Source organism: Phascolarctos cinereus, unplaced genomic scaffold (assembly GCF_003287225.1).
Source record: "Phascolarctos cinereus isolate Bilbo 61053 unplaced genomic scaffold, phaCin_HiC Scaffold_726;HRSCAF=1367, whole genome shotgun sequence".
NCBI lineage: Eukaryota > Metazoa > Chordata > Mammalia > Diprotodontia > Phascolarctidae > Phascolarctos > Phascolarctos cinereus.
In genome coordinates this window covers 243658872-243671729 of record NW_027556098.1, presented here as the reverse complement: position 1 = coordinate 243671729, position 12858 = coordinate 243658872, and the positions used below count along the sequence as shown (strand labels likewise).

The 12858-nt window shown below is 38.1% G+C and overlaps 1 pseudogene across 1 annotated transcript in view; it reads left to right on the top strand.

Annotated features, from left to right (window-relative positions):
• Positions 1-10000: 10000 nt before the first annotated feature.
• LOC110196892 (methylmalonic aciduria and homocystinuria type D homolog, mitochondrial-like) overlaps positions 10001-12858 on the top strand; it is a 38086-nt pseudogene continuing 35228 nt past the window's right edge. Inside the window, exons 1-2 of the transcript XR_013483053.1 lie at positions 10001-10132; positions 10598-10682. The product of XR_013483053.1 is annotated as a methylmalonic aciduria and homocystinuria type D homolog, mitochondrial-like (transcript). The remainder of the gene's footprint in view (positions 10133-10597; positions 10683-12858) is intronic.

The following is a 12858-nucleotide window of genomic DNA, read 5'->3' as shown; positions in this document are numbered from 1 at the left end:
ATTTCCTGGAGGAAAGAAAGCAAGAGTTTAAAATTTTATTCTGTAAGTGGCATAAGACTCTAGATGAAAGAATGGGAAGGTGAATAAAAAGCCTAGTAGAGGAATTGCAAAACTTTAGCCAAAAAACAAATGTCTTAAAATTAGAATGGACCAAACAGAAATCAATGACTCCATGACACAAGAAACAGTAGAATAAATCATTAAGATGAGGGGCTGGTGACAAGAACTGCTGGGAAAACTGGAAAACAGTATGGCAGAAACTAGGTATAGATCAACATCTCACACCATATACCAAGATAAGGTCAAAATGGGTACATGATTTACACATAAAGGGTGATACCATGAGCAAATTAAGAGAGTATGGAATAGCTTATTTGTCAGATTTATGGATAAGAGAAGAATTTAGTACTAAAGAAAACACAGAGAACATTACAAAATATGAAACATAATTTTGATTATATAAAATCAAAAAGTTTTTGCACAAACAAAACTCATGCAACCAAAATTACAAGCAAAACAGAAAAATGGGGGAAATTTTGCAACAAATATCTCTGACAAAGGCATCATTTTTCAAATACGTAAAGAACTGAGTCAAATTTATAAAAATACGAGTCATTCTCCAATTGATAAATGGTCAAAGGATACAAACAGGCAGTTTTCAGACACACAAATCAAAGCGATCTATAGACATACGACAACAACAACTCTGATGTACCACCTCATACCTATCCGAGTGGCTAATATGACAAAAAAGGAAAATATTGGAGTTGGAGGGGATGTGGGAAAACTGGGACACCAATGTACTGCTGGTGGAGTTGTGAACTGACCTAACCATTCTGGAGAGCATTTTGGAACCATGACCAGACATCCAAAAAAAGGGGCAAAGGACCTATTCGTACAAAAATATTTATAGCAGTTCTTTTTGTGGTAGCTAAGAATTGGAAATCAAAGAGACGCCCATCAATTAGGGAATGGCTAAACAAGCTGTGGCACGAAATATTATTGTGCTATGAGAAATGACAAGCAGGATGATTTCAGAAAAACTTGGAAAGATTTACATGGACTGATCATAGTGAAGTGAACAGAACCAGGAGAACATTGTACACAGTAACAGCAATACTCTTCAATGAAGAACTGTGAATGACTTAATTATTCTCAGCAATCCAATGATCCAAGACAATCCCAAAGGACTAATGATGAAGCATACTATCCACCTCCGGAGAAAGAACTGATATGGAATGAATACAGACTGAAGCATGCTATTTTTTACTTTCTTTCTTCCTTTTTTTTTCTTTTATTCGATCTTCTTATACAAAATAACTAATATGGAAATGTTTTACATAATTGCACATGTATAACCTATATCTGCTTACTGATTCAGGGAAGGGGGAGGGACAGAATTTGGAACTCAAAACTTTAAATACAAATGTTAATTTTTTTTAAAAGATGAGGGACTGGAACAGAATTTATTGTGCTTTCAGGTATGTTCAAAATATCAGGGGCAGCAATAATGATCTCAGACAAGACAACAATAAAAACACAAATTACTAAAGGATGTAAGCAAGGAAAATACATTCTACTTAAAGGCATCATAAATAATGAAATAACATCAGTGCTTAATATAAAGATGCACCATATGGCAGAGCATCTAAATAACTAAACCAAAAGTTAATCAAATTTCAGGGAGAAATAGACAGCAAAACAGTAACAGCTGAGGCAGCTCAGGTGGCATGGAAAGTACAGTGTTTGGTATATATTTTCATCCATTCAGCTCCAGGTTTCAAGCATCTTTCACTGGGTGAATGGTGATGGGACTCACAGAAACAGTAGATCAAAGTGTTTTCGATGCTACATTTTTGGCCACATTTTTTTCTACTTAGACTCTAGAGAAAAAATTCTCCAATGTTCCTTAATCTTTATTCTTATTTTTCCTCCTCTTCCAGGTTATTACTGTTTCTGATAATAGAGGCTTAGCAGACAATGCACTAGATCTGAAAGATGTGAGCATGAATCCCAGGTATGATATGATCTTATTCATGTTTTTGTTATTTTTGGGAACTGAAATTTATCAGGGTAAGGAATTTCTGGTGTGGAAATTGTCTAGCAATTCATCTGTGATGTATAGTCTTCAAGAGTTATCTGGGAGGGAGCACTAAGAGGTTAGGGTACCTGTCCCCAGTACCTCCAGTATAGGTACACACATACCAGCTGTAATTCCCAGTTATAGAGCTAGCACGTGTCAGGAACAGAACTTAAACTCAGGTTTTCCTAACTCCAAGGCAGGCTCTGCTATCTACTACACCATGCTATCTCTTTATTAACTGTGGGGGATAACTATTTGCTGAATGAAAAAAATCATGTTTTCTTCACTTTATTTCCTGTCTTCATTCCTTTTTGTCAGCTTCAGGTTTTTTCCCCCTATTTATGTGTATTTGGACTAATAACCTTTTCGTTTTGCTTTTCTTTCTCTGTACTTCTTCAAAGTTCTGTCATTTCATGGTGAGTGTTACCCTTTTTACTGATGTAGATCTCCACTGGTTTTCTTGGCTGAAAATGTTCATCCCTTATTGCCCAAGATGTCAGTTTTAACTCTACAAATTTAGTAAGATTATTCTCTCTACAAACTTGGTTTTTGATTTCTGAACAGTACCTTAAAACATAGAAGTGATTGGCTTTGTCCAAGGATGGAACGTACCTATCAAGAGCCAGTAAAATATATATTTGCATTAAGTCCTGTAAATCTAACGAATGACTGAATTAAAAAGTGTTTAATTCTATTATCTGAAATACTGTGTCTCAAACATTCCTTCAGCTTTCCTTACTCAATAGCTTCTAATCTTCTGATTTTCCTGAGTCATTCAAAGGCAAGACACAGACTACAGAATTTTAAAGGTTGATTAAAGTACCAGACTATGAAAGCATTCAGGGTACAAAATGTAATCTTTGCTGTTCTCTTCTTTATCCTTCCCCACAACTGCCTGTTTTAAGGCATACTGATAAACACATAACTAACTTTGCATTCCAGATAACACAGGTTTTTAACCTACAAACGACACGCACTTCAACAGGCTAAAGGATCTGTAACACCATAGGTACAGCTTCAGCCTAGGAAAGACATTGTATCATTGCTAGGCAGCTCTTCCATAAGGACAATAGAAGGATAATAAAACCAAAAGAGACAAGAGGGAATGTTTTCTGCCTAACCAAGCATATCTAAACCCTATGAACACATTCAAAGCCTAGAGACAATCATCCGTGTTGTTTTAAGAAAGAGTGGCACAGGATAGCCCTTGGTTGAAAGAAAGTAATGTCCAAGACAATAGTGATGAAATAAAGATAGAAAAAGTCATAAAGGAAAGAAAAAGATATTTTAAACAACTGATTTAGATTCTTTAACTTTCATTCCTTCTCTCTTCCTCCCTTCCCTCATTCCCTTCTTTTCTTCTTACTCTTCTTTCTTTCCCTCCTTCCCCCCTTTCCTACCTCCTTTCCTTCCTTCCTTCCTTTTTTCTTTCTCCCTCCCTTCCTTCTTCCCTTCCTTTAATCATTCCCTTCTTTCCTTCCAACTTTTCCCTTTTTCTTGTCTCCCATCTTTCCTTCTTTCTTCCTTATCTCCTTCCTTTCTTCTGTCCTTTCCTCCTTCCTTACTCCCTTCTTGCCTTCCTTCCCTTACTTTCCTTCCTTTCTCTCTTCTGTCCTTCCCTCCCTTCCTTTTCTTCATTCTTCTTCTATCTTTCTTTCTTTCCTTCTTTTCTTCCCTCCACCAAAGTACTATCCCAGACACTGTAAATAATTACAAAACCATCCACAACTCCTCTTGAATATGGGAACAAACTATGACCAAACCTAGAGGAATTTTTCAACCCTACTGTGCTATTTGGCCCTGAAATGCTTATTTCCATGTCCTTATTGCTAGTCTTCAGCAAGTGAGTGTTAAATACGCTGCCAAATGCACTGGGATAAAGAGTGATGGACTCAGAAATAATAAGAGCTGAGCTCAAGCCCCAGCTCCAAGCCACGTGAGGACATATAAGTCATTAAACCTTTCCTAAAGGGCAGCTAAGTGGTACAATGGATAGACTCCTCTTTCTGAGTTCAAATCTGTCCTCAACACTTACTAGCTGTGTGATCCTAGGCAAGTCTATTTGCCTCACTTTCCTCATCTGTTAAAAGAAAAATGACAAGGAAATGGCAAACCACTTCACTATCTTTGCCAAGAAAACCCCAAATAAGGTCACAAGGAATTAGACATGACTGATAAACAACTAAACAACAATATTATCTGTAGTGTTTTCCTCATAGGATTGCTGTGAGTTTGAAATAAGATAGATCATGGATGCAAACATTAAAGAAGAAATACCTGTCATTATCTCAATTATCCCACAAGAGGTGAGGTCTGGATGGTTGAGTGTTTTGGGCTCCAGTTTGCACATTATCTAGAAGACTACAATCTTCAATTGTAACATGAAGTATTGACAGTACATTAGACATGAGGAAGACACCTGAGACCCACTAGAATGAGTAACTGAAGAAAGGTACTTTTAAAACTGGCTCCTTAAAAACTGGAAAATTATGTGCTCTGTTAACTCTACTTTGAAATACTTCCTGTGTGGCCCAACTTATTGCACAATGAACATTACTCTTAAAGCAGGACAAGAATAACACAAGAATTCCTTTTAGATTTGTCTCCCACGAAGAGGCACAGGACTAATATGGGATAGTGCTTGCCCAGACCTGTTTTGTTGTTGTTCAGTCTGACTTTTCGTGATCCCATTTGAGGTTTCCTTGGCAAAGGTACTGGAGTTGTTCGCCATTTCCTTCTCCAGCTCATTTTACAGATGAGGAAACTGAGGCAGAATTAAGTGACTTGCCCAGGGTCACACAGCTAGTAAGCATCTGAGGCAGGATTTGAACTCAGGTTATCCTGACTCCAGGCCCAGCATCCTAACCATTAGCTTACCTAGCTGCTCAGTCCAGATCTGAATCTTTCTTTAACTGTGCAGCACTGGAAAGCCTGAAGGCAAGAGTGGGGGGGAGGGGGAGGCAGGCATAGCTGAGCAGGTAGTTTTGTCAAATATTTCACTGGGGTGGCTGCCTACCTATTTCTCTGCCCAGAGACACAATTCAGTTCATGGTGAACTTAACCACCCTTTTTAGACTTTGGGCAGACAGCCAGGCTTATGTGGTCAGAGAAACCAACATGCACAGCTCCCATTAGATAATACTTAATACTTTATCCATCAGTATCTCATTTGAGCCTTGCAACAACCCAGTAAGGTGGGAAGACCAAGTATTTGTAGCCCCCTTTTGAAGAAGAGAAAACTGAATTTCACCGAAGTTATGTGACTTGTCCCACGTTACCCTGATGGTGAGGAGTAGAAATTCAGGTTTTCTAAGTCTAAATCTAGTGCTTTATCCACTTACCCAGTATCCTGTAGATGCTGTAGAGTAAGGAAGAAGATTTAAGTGTAGGCTGTCCACCCTCCCAGACAAGGAAGATTTATACCTACCATCCACTGCACAAAAATAAAGATTCAGACTGGGTGATTTAGCTATGTTTCTGAGTGGAAGTGATTTGGTTTAAGATTTGGGTATAAAAGATACAGACCTTTTCAATTTACATCCTGATCTTAAACATAAGCATTTCTAGTATGAAAGGTAAACAAATCACACTGCCTGGATCCTACCTTAGAGCTTCGTAAGGACAGATGATGAGAGACAGAGAGACAGAGAATGTATGTGTATGTCTATGTGCATGCACAAATATCTATTTATACACATATTTATATAAAAACATACATATATACCTACACATTAGTATATGTATATACATACACACGCATACGCATTATTTATATCAAACACACACACACACACACACACACACACACACACACACACCCCACCTGTGCTTGCAAAGCTCAAAGGCAAGATCCAGGCAATAGGATTTAGCTACTTGTCACAGTGGGAATGTTTGGGTTTAATGGGTGTGTGTGTGTGTGTGTGTGTGTGTGTGTGTGTGTGTGTATGCATGTGTGTGTGCATGTTTATATGTATGTGTACATGTGCGTATGTGAACATATTGTAAGCAATGTTAATAAAGGTATATGTATATCTTTAATAGTGATATTGCTTAGGTATAAGGTCTAGCTATAAATAGAAAATATCTAAATAAAATATACATATTAATATATGAGAGAGAAAGAAGGAAGGCAGGGCATGTTTACAGATGTATACTTTATATGTGTATATATACACAATTTATGTACATATATGTATATGCATGCTTTATATATACATACATATAGAAATGAGATCATGTATATACATAAAGTGTACACACACACATATGCCCTGCCTCCTTTCTCTCTCCCTTACTCTCTCTCTCTCTCTCAAAGTCTAAACTTAAAACTGAAATAACACTTTTGGGACACCCTGTGTATACACACACACACTATTTCACTACTTCAAAAAACACATTACTACCCCAAAGGTCTGTCATTTCATGGATAACATTATTGCTATTACTGACACAGACCTTGGATTGCTGAAGCTGGAATTTTGTGGGGTGAGACTCATTAATATGGTCCTGGAAGAGTATATTGAAAATGAAAAGGACAGGAAAAAAGGGTCAGGGCAATATAATCATATACTAAAAAGTGATATAAAAAAATCCAGGAACCAAAGCATGATGGAGAATAGTGGGGTGAGAATTAATGGAAAAAGAAATTAACGAGGATGAAAGCTGCAGAGCATCCAGGTAGAAGAGTTGGAAAATGGATGAGCAATACATACAACACAGAGGTACGATACAAGAGTGAATGAGGACCTCAACTAACCAGGCATCTGCCCAAAGACTGCTCAAGGGCTCTCAGTTCAAAAGGCAAAGCTGATAAATTATTGATTTGTATTAATGTTCCAAGGCCGGCCTCTTTTTCTCCTCAGATAAACACTTATTAAATACCTATTATCTACCAGGACTTGTACTAAGAATTGATAAAAAGAAAAGCAAAAAATTCAGTCCTTGCCTTCAAGGAGCTTACAGTCTAATGAGGGAGACAATGTACAAGCAACTAGTACAAACAAGCTAAGCAGACAGGCTCATATTTTGGGGCCCATAAGAAGCCCTAATACCTTGGTTGACACTTCCAGAGCTTGTGCTCCATGGGCATCACTTAAAGAATCCCAAGGTCACTGCCTCACCATAAGTCATTGGATTAGGACTTTAGTAAAAAGACCTAGATACTATGTGAGTGTGTATGTGAATAAAAGTCACTTGTGTCCTGTATGTGAATAGTTTCAGTACAATGGGAGGAAAGCTGGATTGAAATGAATTCATAGAACAATCATTGTCTCTTCTTGGCAAAGAAAAGAGTGCTGAACTTGAAAATTGTAGATAGACACCATAGAACCTATGTCAAATTGCTTGCCTTCTCAATGACGGCGAGGAGAGGGAGGGAGAGAATTTGAAACTTAAAATTTCAAAAAAGAATGTTAAAATTGCTTTTACATGTAATTGGGAAAATAAAATATTAATTTTTTTTTTGAAGTTGTAGACACGTTTAGGCTGCAACTCCAACTATTTACTAGTGTAGACAAAATCTCAGGACTGAAAGGGTCCATACAGGTCATCTAGTCCAACTTGCTCATAAAGATCTCTTCTACCACCATGAGCCAAATTCACCAACTGCAAAACTACCATATTAAAATGTAATTAGAAAATGTTTAACAAAATACATTTCAAAAACCATACAATGTAGATGTTAATTTGTGTTTTTTTAATGTCAACATGCCCAGATCAGCTTCTATTTGAGTTTGACAACACTGCTCTACAATATTCCCCAAAAGGTATAATCCAGTCTTTCTTTGCTTGATAACCTTTTATGAGCACAAAACTTGCCTTTGTGACGTAGTGGATAAGGCCCTGGAGCAAAAGACATCCTGTCCAATCCTAGTTTTGTAACATTGGTAAGTCATTTGACCTTTCAGAATCTCAGTTTCCTCAACAGTAATAATAATAATAATAATAATAATTTATACCTATGATATTTTTCTCAGAAGTGTTATGAAGCTCAAATGAGATCATGTACATAAAGTTATTTATAAACCTTTAAGCACTATATAAATGTGACCTTCCCAAGACAATCTATTTCACCTTTGGACAGACAGATCTAATTGTTCCTAAATTTGTCCTGATATCAAGCCCTTACTTCTTCTCTGCAATTTCCATCCATTCTTCCTGATTCTATCTTCTGGGGCCTTTCAAATAATTGAAGTTTGTTTGAGTTCTCAAAAATGAGAAAAAGTAATGCTTAAAATTTCTATTTTTCAGAGTTGTTTTAAGGAAAGTGTCTCTTAAGCTGTTAAATGCTATATAAATATAAATGTGAGTTTTTATGCCCTCCTGGATCTTTTTCTTTAGAGTAGCCCTTTCTTGATATCATCTTTCCCTAATTACTTGTTGCTTTTCCTGTGCTTAATATTCCCAGCTCTTCTCTACCCTAAAAAAATACCTATAGCTCCCCAAATGTCCTTTGTTCTTCCTTTTCACCTCCCCCCAATTTCTAGGCTTTCACAATTACTCTCCTTAAACCTCTGTAATCTTGTTTCCATTCCCATCACCCTAAGCAACTGCTTTCTCAACATCTCCCCACCTCCATCACCAAAATAATTTTTTCCCTTCCCCTTGACCTTTCTGCAAAATTTGAATTAACCACTCTTATTTCACTTACCACATTCTACCTTGTATTACTTATTTCGGTTCACCTCTTATTCACCCTGCTAGATTTTAGGCTCCTTAAAGGTAGTCTCTGTTTTATACATCTTTGTAAAATATTGTGAGTTCCCATTGCAAGTTCATTTACTTTAAGAGAATTGAGTTAGCAGAGAACTTGGAATTGGCTACAGGACAGTACTTTGAGGAATTTTTTGGATAATGCTCAAGTTTCAGGAGTGCTCTAAGAAGGGTGGACTGACCCTCCAGGTACCTCTTCTGATGGCAATAGTTACAGTCTCCAACATAAAAAACAATTACTTCAAATAAGTTTTTACTGATTCTCTCCAGGCCTCCTAAGCGCAACCAGCTTTCTTGGAATACAATCTCTATGGTTCTGGAGGGCAGCTAGGTAGTTCAGTGGATAGAGTGTTTGACCTAGCCTCAGGAAGACTTGAGTTCAAATCCACTCTCAGACACTTACTAGATGGGTGACTCTGGGAAAGTCACTTAATCCTGTTTGTCTCAGTTTTCTGCTCCGTAAAATGAGCTGGATAAGAAAATGGCAAACCATTCCAGTATCTTTGCCAAGACAACCCCAATTAGGGTTTTGTGGGACATGACTAAACAACAAAAAGGTCTGGAAGCAAGAATCAAATCAACTCACTAATGGAAAGTGTTGTCAATTTACTTCCCATTGGTCCTAATATCACCCTGGAACTTTTCTGGATCACAGAGCCCCTACCTGGCCACCATCCCCCTATGTATGGGGTAGGGTGTGCTGGAAAAAGTTTAACAGCTGACTCTTCAAGAGAGGAAAAAAATACTTTAAATTTAATTTGCATTATTAATGTTTTCTCCATTACTTTTAAGTATAAACAATTTATAAAGAAAACTTTAGTTGCTTTTCCAGAGGTAGTGAGAGCAGCCTCCAGCACACCCTCGGTAAATGAGCTTCTTTCCCATTAGAATGTAAGAACCCTGAGGGCAGGAACCTGTTTTTTTTTTTTAATTTTCTATTTGCTTAGCACAGTTTAGCATTTAAATTAATTAAATGCTCATTCAATCAATTAACAATTAAAACTCTGAGCTTACACTCCCTCAGCCGGCAATTTAACTCGCAACCGCTAAGAGCCATCACTTTTTCTTAGCTTCTTAAACGTTCTAAGTCCTGCAGCATTGCTCCAAGAGCAGCCGTCCAAAGGAAGTAGAGAAGAGAGAAAGAGGCGGGCCAGGGGTGGAGAAAAAGGAGCCGCTTGTGATCGTCTGCGCATGCGTCGCCTTTCCTCCGCCCGATAGAGCGTTGGCGTTCCTTCCGCTCGATGTTCTCTGGCAGCGATTTCTCCCACCTCCCCCTGCGACGGTGACGATGCTGACGCCATTTTGGCGGTGACCAGAAAGTGGGGCTCCTGAGCACAGGTAAACACCAGCGGCCTCCATTAGTTCCTCTGTCTCCCCGTACCTCTCTGGTCGTGGTTTTCGCCTCGTTCTCTCTCGTCCTTCCGGGTTGTTTCCTTCTGGAAGCCTCTCTCCAAGCCCTGTCACAGTCTTGTCGCTCGGACCCTGTCCCAGCCCTGTCAGTCGGGTCCGGGGCTGTGTCGCTTCTCTCAGCGCTCCGTCCCCTCCACGCCCCGGTCCCTTCGCCGTCTCGCGGAGGCCCCCAAACCTCAGGGAGTCTGTGTGCTCAGGGCCCTGGCGCCCCCACCCCCGGGCTGGGAGTTGGGGGGGACAGGGTGGGGGTGACGCCTTTGGGGGCGGAGGCTGCCGGGGCTCGGGGTCCCAGCCTTGGGCCAAAGAAAAGTGCTCGTCGCGGGGCTTGTGGAGCTCAGTCACTCACTGCCTGTCACCAACTCGTTGTTACTGTTTTTGTCTTTTTTCTTCCAGGAAGAACTTGCCATTTAGGAAAGGGGAAAAAAAGCAATAAAAGAAAAGATTGTTTTTATTATTTTCCTCACCAGAAATGGCCAATGTGAGTAAATTAAGTCGAGTTCTTAAACAGCTGGTGGTAACTGCAGCAGAAACTTCCCGTGTTTTGGTGAGGGGAGGATTGGGAGAAGGGCAGATTGTTTTTATCTTGACTTGGGAGATGAAGAATTCAGTCATTAAACACGCATTTAGCGCCTGCTGTTTGCCCAGGCACTGTGCCGAGCGCTGTAAGGATGCAGAAAGAAGCAAAAGACAGTCCCTTCCATCACAGTCTAAACTGTGGTGCGGATACTATGAAAGCATAACACGACATGCGTATGTAAGGACTTAACCTGTGTGTAGCTAGTTTTGTATGTATGTGTTTGTATGTTGTCTCTCCCATTAGATTGTAGACTTCTAGATGTTGGGGACTGTTTTGCCTCCTTTGTATCCCCAGCGCTTAGTACAGTGTTTTAGCATATAGTAGACTCTTAATGAATGTTGATGGATTGATTTGTTGGAGTGTTTTTGATATGGTGGTTTTTGACCCAGATTTTCCATTGAGTTATAAAAAATGGAGTGTTTGATTCCCCTGATTGATTGATTTGTTGGAGTGTTTTTGATATGGTGGTTTTTGACCCAGATTTTCCATTGAGTTATAAAAAATGGAGTGTTTGATTCCCCACTTAAAGAATTCTATAGCTTTGGGGTTTATAAATGCAATTCCCTCTCATTCACAGTGCCAGGCACATAGTAAATTATTAACAAATGTTGATTGATTGGTTAGCATGTTTTTAATATGATGGTTTTTGACCCTGTTTTTCAGTTGAGTCATTAGAAGTGTTCTTGGTTCTCCATTGTAATAAATCTGTAACTCTTAGATTTATAAACACATTGCTTTCTCGTTCGCAGAGCCCAGCACATAGTAGCTGCTTAATAAATGTTTGTTGAGTTGAATTCAAAACAGGAACGGGTTCACTAAAAGTTTCTTTTCAAATAATTTTTGCTATGTCTAACTTTTATGAATAGGTAAAGCATTTATTAAGTAAGCCTTCACTATGGACCAAGAGAGCAAAGGTATTCCTTTTTCTACATGGCTAGTATGGATGTTTTACATGGCTGGGTATCATATTACTTGCCTTATATAAGGAGGGAATGGAGGAAGGGAGATAATTTGGGCACTCAGTATTAAAAATGAATGTAAAAAATTTTTAATGTAATAAAAAATGCACAAGAAAAATAAATAATACTCGCAGATATTATCAAAGCCTTTAAACATCATTTTCATTAAGTAAACCTTTGTCTCCACTTGGAGCAAGGGTTTTTAGTTCTTTTTTTGTGTCATGGAGTCCTTTGGTAGTCTGGTGAAATCTATAGACCCTTCTCAATGTTTTTAAAGGTATAAAATAAAATACAGAGGAAAACAAATATATTCAAATAAGGTTATTAAAAAAATTTTTCATGCTCCTCTGTTATCTATCCACAAACCCCAGATTAAGAACCTCTGATTTAGAGCATGATAAATTGAAGGCTAGGAATAAAGTTCCAGTTCCATGAAAGTATAATAGATTCATAAGAACAGTAAACAGTAACTGGCTTTTAGTCGTGACTGCTAATGACAGACCTGTAAAATAAAGGAAAATCCTTACATAATAGTAAAAATGTTGTAAACATAAAAAAGTTAGTCCCTGTAGTTTTAAAAGAAAATTCTTCATACCTTTGAATAACATTATTTGTAGGTTCAGAGTCCCCTGGCAAAGTGTACGCTCTTGCCTCAGGTGACTTCTGAAGAGTATGAATTCACCTAATTGGAAAGAGCCTATGTTTTTACAAGGAAAAATTTGTAAGAAATATTGCTTTGATATGCAGAGTATAGTATTTATTTAATTTTTATCAGGTGACCTTTAGGAACTTAAATCAATTCTTGTACATATAGATAGTCCATGTACAGTAAGTACTTTGCATATATGCATATCTTGCAGTATAAAAATATAAATGTTCTCTTGATTTTGGAGGAATGTTTCCTTTTACAAAAGGGGTCTTAAAATATCATCTGAAGAACCTGACATGTGATCAGAAGAACAAGTTTGTTCATAATTATGTAGGTGATTGTAAATTGAAACTGCTTAATCTGATTTAGACTTATGATTATTAGCAGTAGCTTTAAATTTTCATTTATTTGTTTTTGCATTCTTTTCTTTTTAAATTTTGAGTCCCAAAATCTCTCCATCCCATTTCCC